This window comes from Pipistrellus kuhlii, unplaced genomic scaffold (genome assembly GCF_014108245.1).
Source record: "Pipistrellus kuhlii isolate mPipKuh1 unplaced genomic scaffold, mPipKuh1.p scaffold_m20_p_9, whole genome shotgun sequence".
In the NCBI taxonomy this organism is placed as follows: Eukaryota; Metazoa; Chordata; class Mammalia; order Chiroptera; family Vespertilionidae; genus Pipistrellus; species Pipistrellus kuhlii.
This window is the reverse complement of record NW_023425595.1, coordinates 33121563-33141161: the sequence shown is the minus strand read 5'-3', so window position 1 is coordinate 33141161 and position 19599 is coordinate 33121563. Positions and strand designations below refer to the sequence as shown.

The 19599-nt window shown below is 53.5% G+C and overlaps 1 protein-coding gene across 2 annotated transcripts in view; it reads right to left on the bottom strand.

Moving 5' to 3' along the window:
- P2RY6 (pyrimidinergic receptor P2Y6) overlaps positions 1-19304 on the bottom strand; it is a 35168-nt gene extending 15864 nt beyond the window's left edge. For both annotated transcript variants that reach the window (XM_036426466.2, XM_036426457.2), the window contains exon 1: positions 19176-19304. The gene's annotated coding sequence lies outside the window, so the exon portion shown is untranslated. The remainder of the gene's footprint in view (positions 1-19175) is intronic.
- Positions 19305-19599: the final 295 nt, after the last annotated feature.

The following is a 19599-nucleotide window of genomic DNA, read 5'->3' as shown; positions in this document are numbered from 1 at the left end:
ATAAAATAAGCAGTAAAACTGCCATTTTAACTATTGTCAGTTTGGCTCACATAAACTCATAAAAAAGTTCTGACAAGTTTGGACGTTTTCCTCCGTTGGCAAAACGGAGGCCCCATTTCAGATCAATCACCAAGCCTGCATGGTCTCCATCCTGACTGTCCCCTTCCGCGAAACTGTCCATGCTCTCACCCCGCTGACTGTACCTCAGCCTAGACTGCAGCCACCCCCCACTCTCTGTCTTCCATCTATCTCCCCGACCTGTCAATCTGCTTCCTTTCTGCAGCCGGAGGGATATTCGCTCAGCAAAAACCTGATCCCATCGCTCCCCTGCCAAGTAGTTCATGGCTTCCCTGTGCCTGAGGATCAAGGCAAAACCCAACCCTGCTGACCTCCCTGTTCTCAACACCCACTCCCACCCCTCCCACATGACCTCAGGGCTCTGAGCTACTTTCAGTTCCTGGGACCAGCCGCCTTCTCCTTTGCTCCCTGCTCAGCGCTGTGTCTGGCCCTAGACCGCCCTCTCCCCACATCTGCAGCCAGCAGGCTCCCGCTGCGAACCTAACAAGGAGGAGACCTGGGCTCTGTCCTCAGGAGCTCCCTGTAAACCAGGCACACGCACCTGAAGGCCCACCATCCGAGGCAGACACCACGCTGCAGAGTCCTGAGGGGGCCCTGGCAAAGAGATGGCTCTGCAGGCACGGAAGGCTCCGTGGAGGAGGCAACCACGAAACAGCCAAGCGTACGCGGGGGCAAAGGCATTTCGGGCAGAGGAAACAGCCTCCAAGGAAGGTGGACACAGCTGAAGCTGCCGATGCACCAGGAAATGTGGTTGGAAAAGAGGTCCACACAGAATAACAATGATGCAAGTATTGAACCTTCCTGTGTGCCGGATGCATATTATTCTTAATCCCTGTGAGAGGATAGAACTGGTTTTATCTCCATTTTACACCAGGCCCAGGGAGGTTAGCTGACTTGCCCAAGGTGGCACAGAGAGAATGAATGGTTACTGGGCTGTGAACGCAAGCCTTTAACTGCGGAGTCCGTGGTCTTAGCTTCTGCGATACACCAGGGCTAGGAAAACCCAGCCGCTCGATTGCTCTGCTCACTGCCCGGGACCCAGCTTGACCCGAGCTCGCCCTCCCACCAGCTGTAAGGCTCCAGAAAAGCTGCCTCCTCTAGGGACCAACCGAAAGATGAGGAAGGTGAGGAATGCCCTTTCAAGATGAACCTCATGACTCTTCTGGAGAGGAATGTTTGTGAAGCATTTCTTGCTTTGGGGAGACCCCTCCCCCATTTCCTTGTAACCTTGTTCATTCAAGGGGGGCACCTGACCCAAAGCTGATCAATCAGAGCATCCATCAGGACCCCTGACCAGACTGGTTCGGGGGAAGCCAGTCAGAGTCTGTTCCAGGAACTTTGGTAGAACCAGACGAAAGGTCCTCTCCCTTTTCCTCCAGGATTATTAGCTGTGAGAACACCTGGTGCTTCTGGGAAGATCTTGGGTGGCAGTGTAAGAAGCCAGTAGGAAGTCAGCAGAAAGGACACAAAGCAAGAGGGCTGATGGCATCGCTGTCACTGCTGACTCCTGCCATGTCTGATGTAGGTCTACTATGGACCCTTGCTTTACATAAACTAGTACCCTTACTGCCCAAGCTAGTTGCATTGTCATCTGCAATCAAAACTGCCCTAACCAAAATGACACCAAAATCACAGGCAATAGCAGAAAAACAAAATAAAACAAAACAAAAACAAGATAAATTAGAACTCATCACAATTAAAAACTTTTGTTCACCAAAGGACACTACCAACAGAATAAAAAGACAACCCACAGAATGGGAGAAAATATTTGAAAGCATTTTTCTGATAAGGGGTTAACATTCAGAATATATAAAGAACTGCTACAATTCAAGAACAATAAACAGGACACAATTCAAATATTGGCAAAAGACCCGAATAGACATTTCTCCAAAGAAAATATCCAAATGCCCAATAAGCACATAAAAAGATGATCAAAGTCATTAATCATCAGGAAAATCAAATCAAAACCACAATGCGGCCTGGCCAGTGGAGCTAAAAGGTGAGAGCATTGGACTCAGCACTGAAGGGTTGGGGGTTTGATTTCTGGTCAAGGGCATGTACCTAGGTTGCAGGTTCCATCCCTGGCCCTGGCTGGGGCACATGCGAGAGGCAACCAATTGATGTGCCTCTCTCACATCAATGTTTCTCTCTCTCTCCACCCCTCTCCCTCCTTCCCTCTCTTCTATTCTCACTAAAAAAGTAAAATAAAAATCAATGGGAAAAATATCCTTGGGTACAGATTAACAACAACAAAACACAATGAGCTACCAGTTCACATTCATTAGGATGGCTATTATTTAAAAACACACACTAAGAAATAGCAAGTGTTGGAGAGGGTGTGGAAAATTTGGAACCCTGTTCACTGCATCATTTGTAAAATGGTGCAGACGCTGTGAAAAAGAGCTGGAAATTCCTCAGAAAAAGAAAAATAGAGTTACCATAAGATCCAGCAATTTCACGTCTAGGTGAAAAGAATTGAAAGCAGTGGCTCAAACAGATATTTATACACCGATGTCCATAGCCGCATCATTCACCGTAGCCAAAAGGTAGGAACAACCTAACTATCCACCAACAGAAGAATGAATAAACATACTGGTACATCCACCCGTACAACAGAATATTATTCAGCCTTAAAATAAAAAGCAAGGGAATTCTGGTACATGCGACAACATGGATGAACCTTGAAAACATGATGCTAGCGAAATACGCAAGATGCAAAAGGACAAAATACTGCATGATCCCACCTTCGGGAGGTACCCAGAATAGTCAAATTCATGGAGACAGAAGGAAGAATAGTGGTTCCCCGGGGCTGAGGAAGGGTGTGGTTTGTTGGGGACTGTGTTTCCGTTCGGGAGATAAAGTTCTGGAGATGGATACGGTGATGGTTGCACAACACTGTGAATGTGCTTACTGCCACGGAATCACAACTCAAAAGGATTAGATGGTAAATGTTATGTGTGCCATAAAAATATATATAATTTGTCTTTGCCCCTGGTTCCTGACACAGAGCTCCTAACCCCTTGGAATTTCCTGAGTGATAGGAGCATCTCTTGTTCTAATGAGTTGGCTCTTGGCAGGCCCCTAGGGAACTTCCTGATGGTGGCTGGTCGCCAAAGCCTTGATTTGGTCTTGGAACTTTCAGCCCCATCCCCTCATCTCCAGGGCTGGGAGAGGGGCAGGAGACTGAGTTCAATCACCAATGGCCAATCAGTCATGCCCACGTGATAAGGAAGCCTCCTCATAACCCTAACCCACAGGGCTCAGAGGGCTTCTGGGTGGTGAAAGCATGGGAATGCTGGGAGGCGGTGTGGCCGAGAGGGCATGAAGCTCCGCCCTGCACCCCTTCGCCCATCCCTGGCTCTGTGCCTCTCTTCCATCTTACTGCTCCTGAGTTATTTCTCCTTATAACAATCCCATAATAATAATAAATAAAGTGCTTTCCTGAGTTCTGTGAGCTGCTTTAGCAAATTACCGAACCTGAGGAGGGGGTGGTGGGAGCTCCCAATAGAAGTGTGGGAGGCTCAGCACTTGTCCCTGGCATCTTGACTAGGGAGGGTCTTGGGGACTGAGCTCACTTGCAGGGTCTGTGCTAACTCGCAGAGCTGGTGTCAGAACTGATTGGTGCAAGGAGGAGAAGACCCTGCCCATTGGGTATCAGAAGAGCTGAGAGTAAAAATGTACATTTTGCCACCAAAACAAACGAAAATGTAAAATTTACGTTACATATATTTTACTATAATAAAAAAGTCATGTAAACAAAAACAGCCCCGGCCATTATATCTGTGTGTCAGGAGATAATCCTCCATGGGTCTCTCAGGTTTCTGCATGGCTGCTGAGCAGAGACTGCCCGCCCTTGTTCCAGACCATTTCCCCCCCAGGATGCTTGCATAGCAAACAGCCTTGGGAGACAGTGATAGTGTCTCCCTCTGGAGAAAAAGGCCGGGTTGTTGACTGTCTAGTCTGACAAAGATGGTGTCTTCCTCTGGGGCAAAGGTCAGGCAGGCTTACGGCCCATTGCAATATATCCGAGCTGCCCAATGTCCAGCTTTCTTTCTTGTAATGCGACTCAAATAAGGCAGTTATTATCTGGCGTCCTTTCACTGCCTTGTGGGAATCGGGGCTTGGTCCCGTGCTATGGTCTCCCTGTGACTATCACTGTGAGAAACGAAGTTCTTTGTCTCTGGCCAGGAGTCAGGTGTTCTGCCAGCACCCACTGGCACTGCAGCTGGCTAACTGGTTAACGTGCAAGCGTGGTAACCCGGCAGCTCCCTCACAGTTCTCCATCCTGCTTGCATCGGAATCTCAGGTGGGAGACACAGGGAACCTGTGTTGTTGACAATTCATTGTGACAGGCTTGTGAGGAGCCTGCCCTAGAATGAATCCCAGGAAGAGGTGGTTCCCCTAAGGAGCTGGCGTTTTTCCTCCTCTTAGAGGCTGCTTCTCCCTTTTTATTTTTTAATATGTATTTATGTATTTATTTTTTTAATATCAGAGAGAGGAAGGGAGAGGGGGAGAAACATCAATGATGAGAATCATTCATCGGCTGCCTCCTGCTTGCCCCCTCCTGGGGACCGTGCCTGCGACAGTGCCCTGCCTGGGAATCAAACCGTGACCTCCTGATTCACAGAATGACACTCAACCACTGAGCCTCGTGGCCTAGCTGCTTCTCCCTTTTTGCTTTAGCTGCTAGGAAGGTCCAAGTCCAATGTTTGTGCTCTCCTATCTTAGGATCAAAGTTAGTCTTAACCTTCTGGGTACCTTATATATTCATGTTACTGTTTTCTTTTTAATGAGAACGTACTTCACCTACAGTAAAATTCACCCTTTAAAGAGTACAATTCAGTGAGTTTGAGTATATTTACTAGACGGTGCAACTATCTGTACTATCTAATTTTAGATATGTTCATCACCACAAAAGAAATCCTATACCCATTAGACGTCAGTCCTCATTCTTCTCTCGCTCGGTCCTGTGGAAACTACGGCACTTACCTACCTTCTGTATGTGTGGATTTGCCATTTTATTTCTGGCTTATTTCACTTAGCCTGATGTCTTCAAGGTTCGTCTGTGTTGTAACGTGGATCAGGATTTCATTTTATGGCTGAAGAATATTCCATTGCATGGACAGGCCATATTTTGGTTACCTGTTCATCACCTGATGCACATTTGGGTTGTTCTCACCTTTTGACTATCACGAATAACACTGCTATGAACATTTGTGTATAAGCTTCTGTGTGAATGTAGATTTTCAACTTTCTTGGGTATATAGCTAAGAATGGAGCTTCTGGGTCACATAATAGCTCTATGTTTAACTTTTTGAGGAACCGAGACACTGTTTTTTCAGAGTGTGGTTCTTCCACAAAATACCACGACCTGGGTGAGTCTGTTTTTATCTCCCATCCCCTCCAGCAGCGTGGGCGAGTCCCACTTTCGCCACAGCCCCGTCAGCCCTTGTTTTCACCTGTCTTTTTCATTATAGCCATCCTCCTGGGTGTAAAGGGGTATCATACTACCATCTTGATTTGCGTTTCATTAATAGTTTCCTTTTTTAAACTGTCATTCCCATTTTCCCATTTTATTTTATGTAATTCCGATTTGAGGCCTGACATCTTTTATGGACAAGCACCCTGTGAGGTAGGAGAGGCATGGGCATCAGGCATCCTGGTTTTGAATCCTCCCTCTGCTTCTAGTAGCTGTAGCCTTGAGCAAGCTTCGTAACACGCCGGGTCTCAGCTTCCCTGCTTATTGAACATGGGTCACAGTATTCACATTTCATGATTGTTGGCTCTTGTTGTAGAGATAAATCTGTGTGAGAGCCGTGGTGGGGCCTGGCACAAAGTAGGCGAATCTCACTGTGAATCTGAGAATCTGGGAGGTTTCTGGCTTGGTCTGGAGACATAGGCTGAGGACTGTTTATATCTTAATGCAGCAGTCGGCAAACTCAGCAGAGCCAAATATCAACAGTACAACAATTGACATTTCTTTTGAGAGCCACATTTTTTAAACTTAAACTTCTTCTAATGCCACTTCTTCAAAATAGACTCACCCAGGTCGTGGTATTTTGTGGAAGAGCTACACTCAAGGGGCCAAAGAGCCGCATGTGGCTCGCGAGCCGCAGTTTGCCGACCACAGTTTTAATGTATTATCTGCTTTATCTTTTTACAACAGAGGCATTTCAGGATGCCTCAAATATCAGCGTCTCTGTGCCTCTATTTCCCCTTTGCGACATGAAAAATGAGGCTGTGCACCACAATGCCAAGTGTTGGTGAGTCCGCGGGGTTTATTCTAACATCTTACCAACTTTGTCTCTGGCCTCAACCATCAGACTGGCTGCTGCCGAAAGGAATATCTCTGCTCAGGTGAAGGGCTCTCCAGGGGAGAAGGGAAAGTGAACTAAAATTTCCTAAAAACCTATAAGTAATGTTACGAGCCTTATCTTATTTTATCCACTCTCTGAGCTGGTTGGGTAGGTTCTATTATCCCATTTTACAGACTGGGAAGCTGAGAATCCAAGAAGTTAAATAACTTGTCCGAGAACCCGCAGCCACCAAGTGCTGGCCCTGCATGGAAACCTAGCTCTGATTTCAACACGTGATCTCTTCTTCCTGTGCAAAGTGTGCCTCCCCATCCCCAACAGAGAGCACCCAGGGAACACCAGGCTGACCTGAATAGTTGGTTCCCACGCCACTGGCACGACAGAGCAATGACATCCTTCCCTCTGTGCTCAGATCTGCCTGGTAGGTGCCACGAGTCAGCTCTCTCCTGGGCCCACAGACAAGCCCTGCTCCACTCCAGCCCATGAAAGCAAGCTCTGCATGGGGAGTCAGGATGCTACACTCTGCCCCGACTACTCCTGACTTAGCCCACTGAACCCATCGGTGCTTTAAGCAGAGGACTGGATTCCCTAGGCCATCGCCATAGACAGGGAACTGCATCGTGCACAGGCCTGCCCTCCGATGGGAGCTGTTATGACAGGGCAGGGGGGCAGGGGGATACCTCGCATGCCCAGGCCATGGCACTTGCCTTTTCTAGACGTGCCAACAGTCAGAGGGAGGGAGAGTCAGAGCTGGGGCAGCAGATCCCTAACCCAGACTGAAATAGAAACTCATTTCAGAGACAAATGGGGAAATGGCCCCTAGACAGGAGGGGCTGGGGCGGAGTGTCAGTGGGGAGGGCCCCACAGGCACCTGCCACCAGGCTCTGCAGACTCCCCCCTCCTCCAGGGAGGTCAAATGGCCCCCCAGGTCCCACGCTGAACAAGATGCCTCAACTTCTTTGAACCTCAGCCTCCTCGGTTGCAAAATGGAGATATCAACAACCTTAGCTGCGTTTGCTTTTATGGGAAACACTTAACACACAGTCGGTGCTCAACAAATGACAGTCCTTAACCTTCCCTTTCAGCTCCCTATGGACCAAGTGATTCATTTATTTGTTTTTATTATTCATTCATTCATTCAGCCCACCAGCAAGCACACACCCACCAGGTAGGTCACCACAGTTTAAGAATAAAGTTTTTGGAGTCAGGCAGGAGTTAAAACCCCAGCCCTGGCGGGGTAACTCTGGGAAAGCCATTTCCTCTCCCTGACACTTCATTTCCTTGCCTGTAAAATGGGAATGAGAAGAGCCCCTCCAGCGGGCGCTGGGATGTGGATCGAGTCTGGGGGACAATGGAGTGAGAGCAGCCAGCGCCGAGCTGAGGAGGGAAAAGCAGAGGCAGGTGGGCTGCCCCGAGGAACCAGCAAGCCGCCAGCCCTGCGGGCCAGGCCGTGCTGAGCGCCAGGCGGCCGGCCTCCGGGGACGGCCACAGGATGAGGCCAGGGCGGGAGGGAGGGGAGAAGAGCCGTGGGCTCGGAGACAATTGCTAGGTTTCCGGACCGTGGACCGATCCCTTTCTGGTAAACTAAGACACAGCGAGGAAACACACACACAAAAAAAGACTTTTGCAAAGTTTAGAGGAGAAAAGCCCAAGCCAAACAGGGAGCCTTGGGCGGTGTGGAGCGGCTGCACCCCACCGAGCCAGGGGAAGGTGCGCACTCACACATGGCACACGTGTGTGTGCACACTCACAAGCTGCACGTTCTCACTGGTGCAGACACACTACAGGGCTTTCACACACATGCAGCTGTACCATCAGAGGCAGAGCATGTTTGCAAAGAGCCTTGTCATGGATTATCTCATACGATAACAGGGTGGAGAGACTGTCCCTGAGTTGGCTGAGGGCCTGTTCTCGAGATGGCAGGAGACGTGAACCCCAGAGACCATAAGGGGCCAGGACTGTCCCCCAGGCTGTGCTGCCTCCTTTTCCCCAGGCGTGGTGTCAGCAGGAGATGAAAGGCAACAGAAACTGCAGAAAAGCTTACCCCAGCTCCCCCAGACACACTTGTTTACCCTGCTTTGTTCCTCTTTAACAAGCCACACCTTGACTTAGGGACACATCTTCCCCGCCAGCCATGGGGTCAGCTTCAGGGTCTCTTGAAATGAGCTGGGATGGCATAGGCCAGAGCTTCCCAAGGACCGTCCATCTGGTCACCTAATCATGGCAGCCTCTCCTGCCACAGGCTCCCCCTCAAGGAGGACCACCAGCATGGGACACCTAACAATTTTCAGATACTTGGGGGAAGACCACTGTTATCCCTGTTTCACAGAGGAAGAAATTGAAGCCCAGAATGGGAAAGTCTCCTGTGCCTTGAGGTGGTTCCCAGTCCTGCCTCCACTATCCCACTCCCCGACCGTGGCCCAGCCCGGCCCCCGTACCTCCATCTCCTCCGCCCGCCCTCCGAGCTGCAGACCCTGCAAGCTCCAGGCACAATCAGGCAGCGGAGGGAGGAGGAGCTCCCATGTCTGCTCCTGCTCCTGCTCGGTCTGCGATGGCTGCCAGCAGACTGCGTAGGGAGCTCTGAGAGGAGGAGGAAGGGGCTCAGGGACCCTCTCAGCATTGACCCAGGACACTCACCCAGGAGTCAGCGAGCTCCACGTTGGTCTGTGAGGTGTGAGAGCAAATTCTGACCCGGAGCCGTCCCTGCTGCTGGCCAGTCTATGTGCCACAGACTGTCACGTGCCTGTCTCACAGAAGCCCCAGAAGGCAGCCGATGAGGAAACCAAGATATCTGAAGAGGGGAAGTAAATCGCCGCAGCACAGAGCTGGCCAGCTGCAGGCCTGGGACCCAACGCCCAAGAACTGTGGTGGGCAAACTGCGGCTCCGAAAGCCACATGCGGGTTTTTGGCCCCTTGAGGGTGGCTCTTCCACAAAACACCACGGCCTGGGTGAGTCTATTTTGAAGAAGTGGCGTTAGAACAAGTTTAAGTTTAAAAAATGTGGCTCTCAAAAGAAATGTCGATCGTTGTGCTGTTGATATTTGGCTCTGCTGACTAATGAGTTTGCCGACCATGGCCCGAAAACATACCAGCTCAAGTCCCTAACCCCAAGGATGACTCAGCCCCTAACAAGCTGCAAGCTGTCACTTCACCCTGAGTGTGATCATCAACTCAGCCCTGAGGGCCGTGGGGAAGACTGAGTGAGGCGGCATTTAAGGACCAGGGCTTGACACAGGGTAGGCACTCATCAGGTGACTTCTTTTCTCCTCCTCCTCTCCACCCCACCCCTCAGCCCTCTCCTGGCCTTTCTCAAGTCTGGAGAGAGCCCTGGTCCTACTCAGGCCGTCACAGGGAACCATTAACCTGGTTTTCTCAGCAGAGCCTGGGAGGCCCATTAGGAGTGGCCGAGGCCCTGAGATTAATGGCTCTGTTGACTGCAGCTCTGACTCCACTGGTCCAGATGCCATCCTGTCCCCTGGGGAATGAGGATGGCTCTGCAGATTGAAGGTGGCTTGGAGGAAACTCTGAGCCGGGTCACCATCCCCTTCCCTAGCTCCCATCCATCCTTGAGCTTGGACTTGACGAGCAGGAGGCCAGGGTGGCTCTGCCTCAGGCTAATGGTGGGACTGATGGCTCCTCCCATCCATGAGATGAGTCCTCCTTCTCTTTCTCCTTCTCTCTCTCTCTCTCTCTCTCTCTCTCTCTCTCTCTCTCTCTCTCTCTTTATGGGTACTTATTTGGTGCCTTCTCCATGTAGGTAATGTTAAAGACATTCGAGAGCATAAAACAAAGAATTGCCCTTGTAGCACCTATATTCTAGCAGTGGAGACTAGTTTATTTTGGTTGATGAGTAGTGATTAAGAGCTACAGCAAAACATAGGGAGGGTACCAAGGGGGTGGGGTGGGGAGAGACTGTCCCTGAGTTGGCTGGGGACCTGTTCTCAGATGAACCAGAGACCCTACCAGGCCGGGTCGGTCCCGCAGGCCGTGCTGCCTCCTTTCCCCCAGGGGTGGTGTCAGCGGGAGTCAAAAGGCAACAGAAACCCCAGAAAAGTTTACTCCAGCTCCCCAGACACACTTGTTTACCCTGCTTTGTTCTTAACAGGCCACACCTTGACTTAGGAACACACTTTCAGGCAGGCAAGCAGAGAGGGGAGGGGTGACTAGGCAGGCGGAGGCAGGTGCAATCTCGAGATTGCACATCTCTTGCCATCTCGAGAACAGGTCCTCAGCCAACTCAGTGACAGTCTCTCCCCCCTTGTCACCCTCTCTCTGTTTCGCTTTTCCACCCGTGAGCTGCAATTTCAGACAGGCCATCTGGCACCGTGGGGATTTGCTGGGTCATCTTCTCACACCATCTCCTGCCCAGCCTGGAGGAGCCCCCAGGCCCTGAGCCCCCTCTCTGTGTCAGGCCATGCCTTGACTGATCTCGGCAGCAGGCCAGGAACTGAGGGAGGCGAGGGGCTCCCAAGCACAGGCTTCAGCTCACGGCGACCAGGGCTTCCTTCACAAGCTCAGAGGGGGAGTGCATTCCCCAGCAAAGCCCAGTCTTCCACTGTAGAGAGAAGACTTAGGGCTCAGAGGGGGGCAGAGTCGTGTCTGGGACACAAAGGTGTCCTTGTTCCCCTTCCTGCCTCTTCTCGGGCATGTGCACAGGGGTGGACTACGGCTGTGCCCTCAGCCAGCTCCTGGTGACGGTGTGTGAGTGCTCCTCTCCTGCCCCCACCTTCCAGCTCTTACTCTCTAAGCCCCAAGAAAGCAAAAACTTCTTCCAAGCTCAAGTTCAGGAGACGAGTTTTGGCCAACTATGCCTCATGTTGCAGTGTGACCTCAGGCAGGTCCCATCCCTCTGTGGGCCTGGGTTCCCTCATCCGTCAAATGGAGGAATTGAAGGCATCTACCGCTCAAGGCTGTCATGAAGAACGAGAAAGACGCTGGAAAGAAGGCAGTTTGCAAAACTTAGGTGCTACCCAGATGACAGGGTTGTCCTATGTCCAGCAGCCTGGCTTACCCGGATTCCTCTTCACGCTGAGAGGCCCTGAGTCAGCCCCCAGAGCAAGCCCTTGACCTTTGACAGGAAATAAGTGAAAATTCCACAGAACCAGTTCTTCAGAAAAGACAAAGCCACCTCTGCTCGCAACCATCTGGCAGGAAGCTCAGGAAGGGCCCCTTCTCTGTCCTCGAGGTGAGAAGGTGAGGAGGGAGTGATGGGAAGGGGCAAGGCTGGGAGGCCTGGGAGCGGATGCCGGGAAGAGAGGAGCAGGCCTGAGGGAACAGTGAGGGTCACTCATCTCCCACCTCAGGCCCTCAGACTGGAAAGGATGGAAGTTCATAAAGAACAGGCATATGCATGTTTGCATGAGGGGTGGGGGGTGTCAGCCATGTGTGGGTCTGACCTGGAAGTTGCCCATGTACTCACGTGTGTTTGGAATAGCACCTGTGTATGTTTTCCTGTACCTGTGTCTCAGCATGTGATGTACACACATGCTCACACATGCCTACTCCCGGGGAGCCCACAAACCCAGCTCACAGGCCTGTTTTCCCGGGGGAGGGGGTGCAGCTTTTGTCACAATCCCAGGCGGGCTGAGATGCCATAGGCGATTTGTGGGTTCCTGGTCACTGCAGGCTCTCAGTTTTCCCCAGGAACAAAAGCACTTAGACAAGAGGAGGAGGAAGGCTTAGAGGATTAACTCGGGCTCTCCCAGGTCAGCCCTGGGTGTAGGCTTCTGGAGGGGGTGGTTGGGAGGGGGGTTGGTGTGTGCCCAGACCCTCCACAGCCATTCTCCTTCCTTCAGTCACAGCAGGAACCCCCCAGGCCCTGCACAACAGTCAGGCACCTCAGAGTTTACACCTTGCATGTCCCTTTGCACCAACATTATGCCAGGCTGACCTTAGACTCTGCCTCCAGCAGCCACTGCCAGCTGGGTTTCAGGGTACCTCCTCCTGGCTCTTCCTGAACCTTGGGTTCCCCAGCAATAGAATGGAGTCATTCCTGTCCACGTGAGTCAAGGGCTGACAGGAATACCACACACACACATCTGGGCACCCGAGACCACTGCCCAGCAGTCCTTCGCTGCTTCCAGAAGCCAGGAGGAAAACACTACCCTCAGCCCTCTGTCTGAGACAGGCTGGTCCTGGTCTGATAGAGCAGACTCGGTACCTCTGGGATTCAGATCAGATCCTAAGAGAGCTGCCACCACTTCAGGTTTGCAGGCAGCATGCTGGTGGTCCCTCAGACATGGTGGGGGGGGGGGGCGGGCAGGGAGGGCTGGTCCCTCTTGCTGCGCCTGTTTTCCTTCTCTGCAACCTGGACATTTTGCAATTCTATCCAGAGTCTGGGGTCTATTGTCTACCACTGCAGGAAAGCACAAAGGAGCCACAGAGACCTGGCAGAAGAGGAGAAAGGGTGTGCCCGCAGGTGCAATCCTGCACTGGGGCGTGCACAGCACACCCAGACCCTGAGGCGACTCCATACAACCCACACAGGTCCACATGTGTGCCTATGCCCAGGCACCTGCCATAGCAGAAGCACACCACTCCCAGCATGCACACCTGCCCTGCTCAGGTATGTATCTGTGTGCAGCTCAGCATGCACAGGGCTCCTGAGCAGCTCAGCGGCAAGTTTCACACAAGGAACTTTCAGGACCAGAAAAGAGAGGGAGGAGAAGCACTGAGTCCTCGAATGCCCAGGCTCTTTGTTGGCTCTCACCAAGGGGTTACCAAGAACACAGACGCTGTTCAGTTTTTTCTCCTCAGCCATCCTGCACAGGCCCTCCCCAGCCAGAATGCTCAGAGGCCCCGCACCTGTCCCGCCAGCCACCAGCCCTGCTTGCCACCAGCCTAAAGTGAGGCTTTAGGCTAATTCATCGCTGGATTTGGAAGCTCGAAGGACAGAATGTGGGGAAATGGAGTTCTAGCAAGGGCAGGGCCACTCCCAGGCAGAGGGGGCACAGCCACACAGACATCCCCCCCCACCCCGGGGCCCTCACATCACTAGGCTTTAGATTCATTCACGTCCTTCATCCACTGAGCTCTTCTGAGGCTGGTGACCTAGTGGTGAAGGAGAGCACCCTTGCCTCAGACTCAGCTCAGGGTCCAGCCTCCTCAGGTCTTCAGGGTGGGGCCCCAGGCCCAGGCTTCTCCGTCAGACCAGATGGTGAACTCTGCTCCGGATCACAGGCGTCATCGGAGAGCATGCCAGGAATGCTCTCTGAGGCCCCACCTCCTGAATCAGACTTCAGGCGTAGATGTGCACACTGACATTTGAGAAGAACTGATCTAGAACATTCCACCCAGAGCCGGCTCCTCCTCCTGCCCGCCCAACCCCGGATGGCTAGGAGACATTCGGGTCATAACTAACCTGGCAAGCACACAGCACTTATACGATCTCATTTGATCCTCACATGCCCTTATAAAACAGGGACCATCATTATTCCTGTGTTACAGGCGGGAACACGAGGCACACTGAGTGCTTCATAATATAGCTCTCATCGGTTCTTAGGGATAACAGTAGCAAAGCCAGAATTTGAACACAATGCTTTGAACCAACACACTGCCCCCTTCAGCGGCAACAGCTCCATGGCTGGGTAGGGTGGTGGGAGAGGCCATAAAGAAAAGCAGCCCAGCTGGTGTGGCTCACTGGTTGAGCATCCACCTATGAACCAGGAGGTCACGCTTTGATTCCTGGTCAGGGCACATGCCCAGGTTTCAGCCTCGATCCCCAGCAGGGGGCGCGCAGGAGGCAGATGATCAATGATTCCCTCTCTTCATTGATGTTTATATTTCTCCCTCCCTCTTCTTTCCTCTCCAAAATCAATAAAAATATTTTTTAAAAATAAGAAAAAGATGCCCTGACCGGTTTGGCTCAGTGGATAGAGTATCGGCCTGTGGACTCTGGGGTCCCAGGTTCGATTCTGGTCAAGGGCATGTACCCAGTGTCCTTGGCCCCCGGTAAGTCTTACCTGGTCGTTTATAAGCCAGACAGTGTCCCCAGTGGGGGGTGTGCAGGGGGCAGCTGATCAATGTTTCTCTCTCATCAGTGTTTCTGACTCTCTCTTCCTTTCCCTTCCTCTCTGTAAAAAAAAAAAATAAAAAATAATAATAATAATAATAATAATAAAAGAAAAGTGAAAAATCCAGGAGCCAGTAAATCTTCTCATAAAAATCAGGAAATACTCGATTTCACTTATTGATTGCTTTAGAATTTACAACTCTGTCCATAAAGGAGCTCAGACAATACTCACATACTACCACCGGGTCCTATTAGACAAAGGACAGAAGAAAACAGCAGCAGAAACCTAGACCAAGGTGGCCCCGGAGCTTCCTAGCAGCCAAAGGAAGAAGGAGGGAAGGTTGGGGCTGGAGGGGGGAGGCTGTGAGGATTCCAGAGCTCGGCCCAAATCACCCACCGGGGCGCGGACAAGGGGACCAGGGAAGAGACGTTTGGGAGGCAGGTTCCGCGGGGGAGTTAAGAAAGAAGGAGAAATGGAGGAAGAGGCCCAGGATGCGCCCAGCCCCTCACTCTCGCCAGTGGCTGGAGGACAGAGCACACGCCGGTGAGGACCAAGCACCGGGCCTCACAGCGGGGGCCTGGGAAGCGTGCCCCCTGCGCCCCTCTTCACTCAGGCCGACGCCTGCTCGGCTGGGAGCCGTTCCCTCAGCCACCCTGCCTCACACACGGGCCAGGACCCTCTGGCCTCCACTCCGCCCCCAGCTTCCCGGGGGTTCTGCTCACCACATCGGCCCTCTGCAGCCATAGCTCCCTCCTTCAGTCATTAGCTCATGGGGAGATAATCATGGAGAGTTTTGTGCAAGGGGTGACACCCAGGAGTACCCACCCCACCCAATCTCTTAAACTCTCAGTCAATCCTGGGTTCTTCCAGAGGATTACACCCCCACCCCCCTCCAGTTCTTTTAGTTCTGAGATGAATTTCTCACACATGGGCTGAGGCTGGGTGGGGAAGAGGGGAAGGGAGACGGGAGACGTAGCTTCTGCTGCCTTTTCACATCTCTTCCTCTGATCCTGCATTTGCTCATTCATCCCTCACTCGTTAACTGTGTGCAGACTGGTCCAAAGTCCGGGCATTCCACGACAGTGCCAATGTCCTCGGTGACGGGAAAGAGAGGTCAGGGGGTTTTAGCGCCGTGTGTCCATTTGCCCGATGAGGAAAGTGACGGCTGGAGAGGGACGGTGATGTTTCCAGAGCCACCCAGCGGAAACGGGGACCGGCCATGCCAGCAGCTCTCCATTTCCCGCCCCATAAATGTGCTGTTTCTGCCACACCTCTCCGTCTTCCCACGGCCCGAGGTCTTCTCCGAGGCTCTCAGACAGAATCCAGTTTTCCTTTGGGGTCTCCTCAGCCCCAGTTCTTTTTCTCTCCTTTATTCCCCTCCATGTTACCTCCGGGAACCGGGGACCCTACCCTTCCCTTATCCCGAGGGGACCGATGACAACCTGGATCCTAACCTTTCCCGCTCTGGGGCCGCCCTGGCCTGAGAACCACGAGTTGCCCCGAGCAGCCGCACTGCCGGCTGAGGAGGGGCCTTTGCTACCCATCCCGGGGGTGGGGGGAAGCGTGTGGCCATTCCCCCAGGGATCGTCCCTCAGCCCAGAGGTGCCGCCGTGGCTGTGACCGGCCTCGGAGGGACCTTCTGGGGCTCCTCCGGTCATTTCGTAGAAGTGGCTCCCGGTAAGTCTCCCCCGGTCATTTATAAGCCAGACAGTGTCCAACGGCCAGGGCTGGGACAGAACCCTCCAATGTTGGAGCCGGCATCAGAGAACGCCACAGCCAGACCTCTAACAGAGAGTTAGAGTTTGGGTCATAAAACGTTCAGGATGTTTGCGCTGGGATTATGGACTCTCAGGAGCGAGGCTGCAGAACCATAAACATTTATAGCTGGGATCGGAGATGAAAGGCGACCGGGGCCAGAAGTGACGCCACACGGCTCGGTCCCACGTCGCCGAAGGCTGAGAAGGGAGAGCTGGGCCTGGCACCTCGCCAACAGGGGCGGCCCGGGCTCCCGCTGCCCGCGGAGGGCGCCCGCAGCAGCACCGGGGCCTCTGGGCCCACGCACGCCCTGCCTGAGGCCGTGGGGCCCGTGGTCCGCCGCTGTCCCGCCCGGCCTCACCGCCAGCCCGCCGGAGCACCCGTCACCACAGCGGGTATATTTAGGTGCCCTCCCCAAACATGTTCCCACAGCTCCCAACACTGCCTTTTATGTCCCCTCACCCTCCCAGGCCTCCGGCCTTCTCTAAGCCGGCCCGATACAGTCACTAGGAACAAGGGCTCTTGCTCTGCCAACACAAATGTTTCCCCCCCAGAACCCTCAGCCGGAGGGTTTTCCTGGCCCACGTCAGCCTGGAGCTCAGGCCCACCTGCTGGAACTCTGACCTCGCAGCCTCCCTCCAGCTTCCAGAGTCTGCCTTGATTTTCCTCATTCTAGGCAGAGAGCACCTTTACCCCTACCATCCACACACACACACACACACACACACACGCAGGGGCACAGGCTAACATTTTCCTGTTCCTCTGGTATTTGTCAGGAGAGAGAGGCCTCCATCCATGCTCCATGGTTGCCCCTGAATCTCTTTTTTAAAGTTTTTAAAATACATTAAAAAATATATTTTATTGATTTTTTACAGAGAGGAAGGAGAGAGGGATAGAGAGTTAGAAACATTGATGAGAGAGAAACATCGACCAGCTGTCTCTTGCACATTCCCTACTGGGGATGTGCCCACAACCAAGGCACATGCCCTTGACCGGAATCGAACCTGGGACCTTTTAGTCCACAGGCTGACGCTCTATCCACTGAGTCAAACCGGTTTCGGCTAACATACATTTTTATTTATTTCAGAGGAAGGGAGAGGGAGAGAGAGATAGAAACATCAATGATGAGAGAGAATCACTGATCGGCTGCCTCCTGCATGCCCCACGTTGGGGATCGAGCCCGAAACCCAGGGATGTGCCATTGACCGGAATTGAACCCGGAACCCTCAGTCCGCAGACTGATGCTCTATCCACTGAGCCAAAAACAGTTAAGGCCCCTGCATTTCTCCTCCGGCCTCTCTCCCAGGCCCCATCCCAGGCCTTGCCAGAGACTTGGCATCTTCCCATTTCAGACTGCATCTTCCCAGAAGCCAGTCACTGGGAGTTCAGCATTGGTAGAGCCGGGGGCCAGGAGTGGCTACCCCAGGCACACTTAAATGGGGTGGGGTGTAAGGGGGCTCTCAGATTCCCACCTGCCTGGTTCATGGGGAACCCTGGGTGGGCAGGAACCCACTCCTGTCAGGGCCGGGGAGACCCATCATTATTATTATATCATAGTCTTATCACCGGCTCCATCGTTTTATTACCAGCTGTTAAGGGTTCTCCGTGTGCTGGAGGCCGTGCGAAGCACTTTACATCCAGAGACTCGGTTCTCATTACAACCCTGCAAAGCAAATACCGGTAATGTCTCCATTTTATAAAGGAGGAAACTCAGGCACAGAGAGATTTTACCCCCAGTCCTCCATGCACAGAGTGCGGGAGCTGGGATTTAAACCAAGCCTGGGGAACACAACGGTGTCAGCTGCATCAATGCTTTCACCTCCATTACCCGGCTCAGCACACCACACACAGGACCCACACCTCACAGCACGACAGTTCCCGGCGGTCACTGCTATGGGGACCCCCGCCCCCCCTGTGGTCCTCTGGGGGCCGGCAACCTCTCCTTGCCCCACCCGTGGAGCAAAGGCGAGAACCTCATTGGTGGTCAGGGCTCCTCCCCAGAAGCCAGCTCCTCTGCCCCCACACTAGAAATAATCAAGACAGAGCCCACACGGTCCCCCACGCCTCGGAGACCCTCCTCCAGACACAGTGCCGATGGCCGCACACAGCCCCAGCTTCCCGCCACACAACGGCGCTGACCCGTGCACACGGCGCAGCCACACGGCCACCTCCCTCCGCAGCCTGGGTCCCGCCGTCCCGCGCGGAGGACAGGGAGGAGCTGGTACTCTCCAGGCGCCCGAGGGCTCCCGGCACAGGACAGACCTGCTCGGTATCCAGTGAGTCAGCTCGCTGCATGGGAACTTATCAGACCGACATATGTACACCAAGGAAACGTTACAGGGGAATGCAACATCCACGTGAGTTTTGGAGCCTTGAAAGATGAGACTTCAAAGAAGCGTCCAGCGTGTGAGAATGTGCACGGGACTATTTGCACTCCCTCCACCCAGATCCGGGGTGAACTTCTACTCTCCCAGGCCCTGGGGGGTGCCGGGTGGAAACGTCAGAACCAGCCTGGGGCTGTGGTGACAGCGGCATCGGTGCTTCTCCCCTCCATTACCCGGCTCAGCACGCCACACAGGGCCACGGATGTGACACACACAGGACACACATCTCACAACGCGCACGGCACACATGTATGCACCCATGTGCCTTAGCTCCCGACATAAACCGTGGGCACACACACACATGAAACCCCTGGGCTGTCTTGGCACAGTCGCCCGCAGATATAGATAGGTACCCCATACACTTCTTGCACGCTGACACACACCACAACCCTCTGGTTATACTGGGCACACCACGCACACCTCTCTCTCGCTCTCTCGCTCTCTCTCTCTCTCTCTCTCTCTCTCACACACACACACACACACACACACACACACACACACACACACACACACACTTACCCCAGAATCCCACCGGAGCCTGGAGTGGACAGACCTGCACTGCACCCCTGCCTCCTCCACCCGCGCCCCGCACTCCTGCCCCGGGTCTCCGCCTCCGCACAGCCCTTCCTCACCTGTGCCGCTCAGCACAAGCAGGGCTGAGCCAGGGACGCACTCACTCAGGCGCTGGGGAGCAAACCCACAAACCCAGGGGCAGCCCAGGCGCGCGGCTGCAGCTCCAGCTCCGGTCCCCGGCGTCTCAAGCGCCCCGTGTCCCGCTCCTCCAACGAAGGGGCGGGGCAGGGGCGGGGCCAGACCCAGCTGGCCGGGCCAGGCTGCCCGCCCCCGCCCCCGGGGAAAACAGGCAGCAGGGAAAGGCGCTCTGGGCTAGGACCTGGGACTCCTGGATTCCCAGCCAGGTTCCCTGGCGACTCCTACCCTTCTCTGGCCTCAGTTTCTCTCTTTGCACTGGGGACAGTGGCTTAAGGGGTGATTCCTCAGAATTGGCTCTGGCGTGGGATGGTGGAAGAGAGGGAGGGATAACTGTTATTTCTTGAG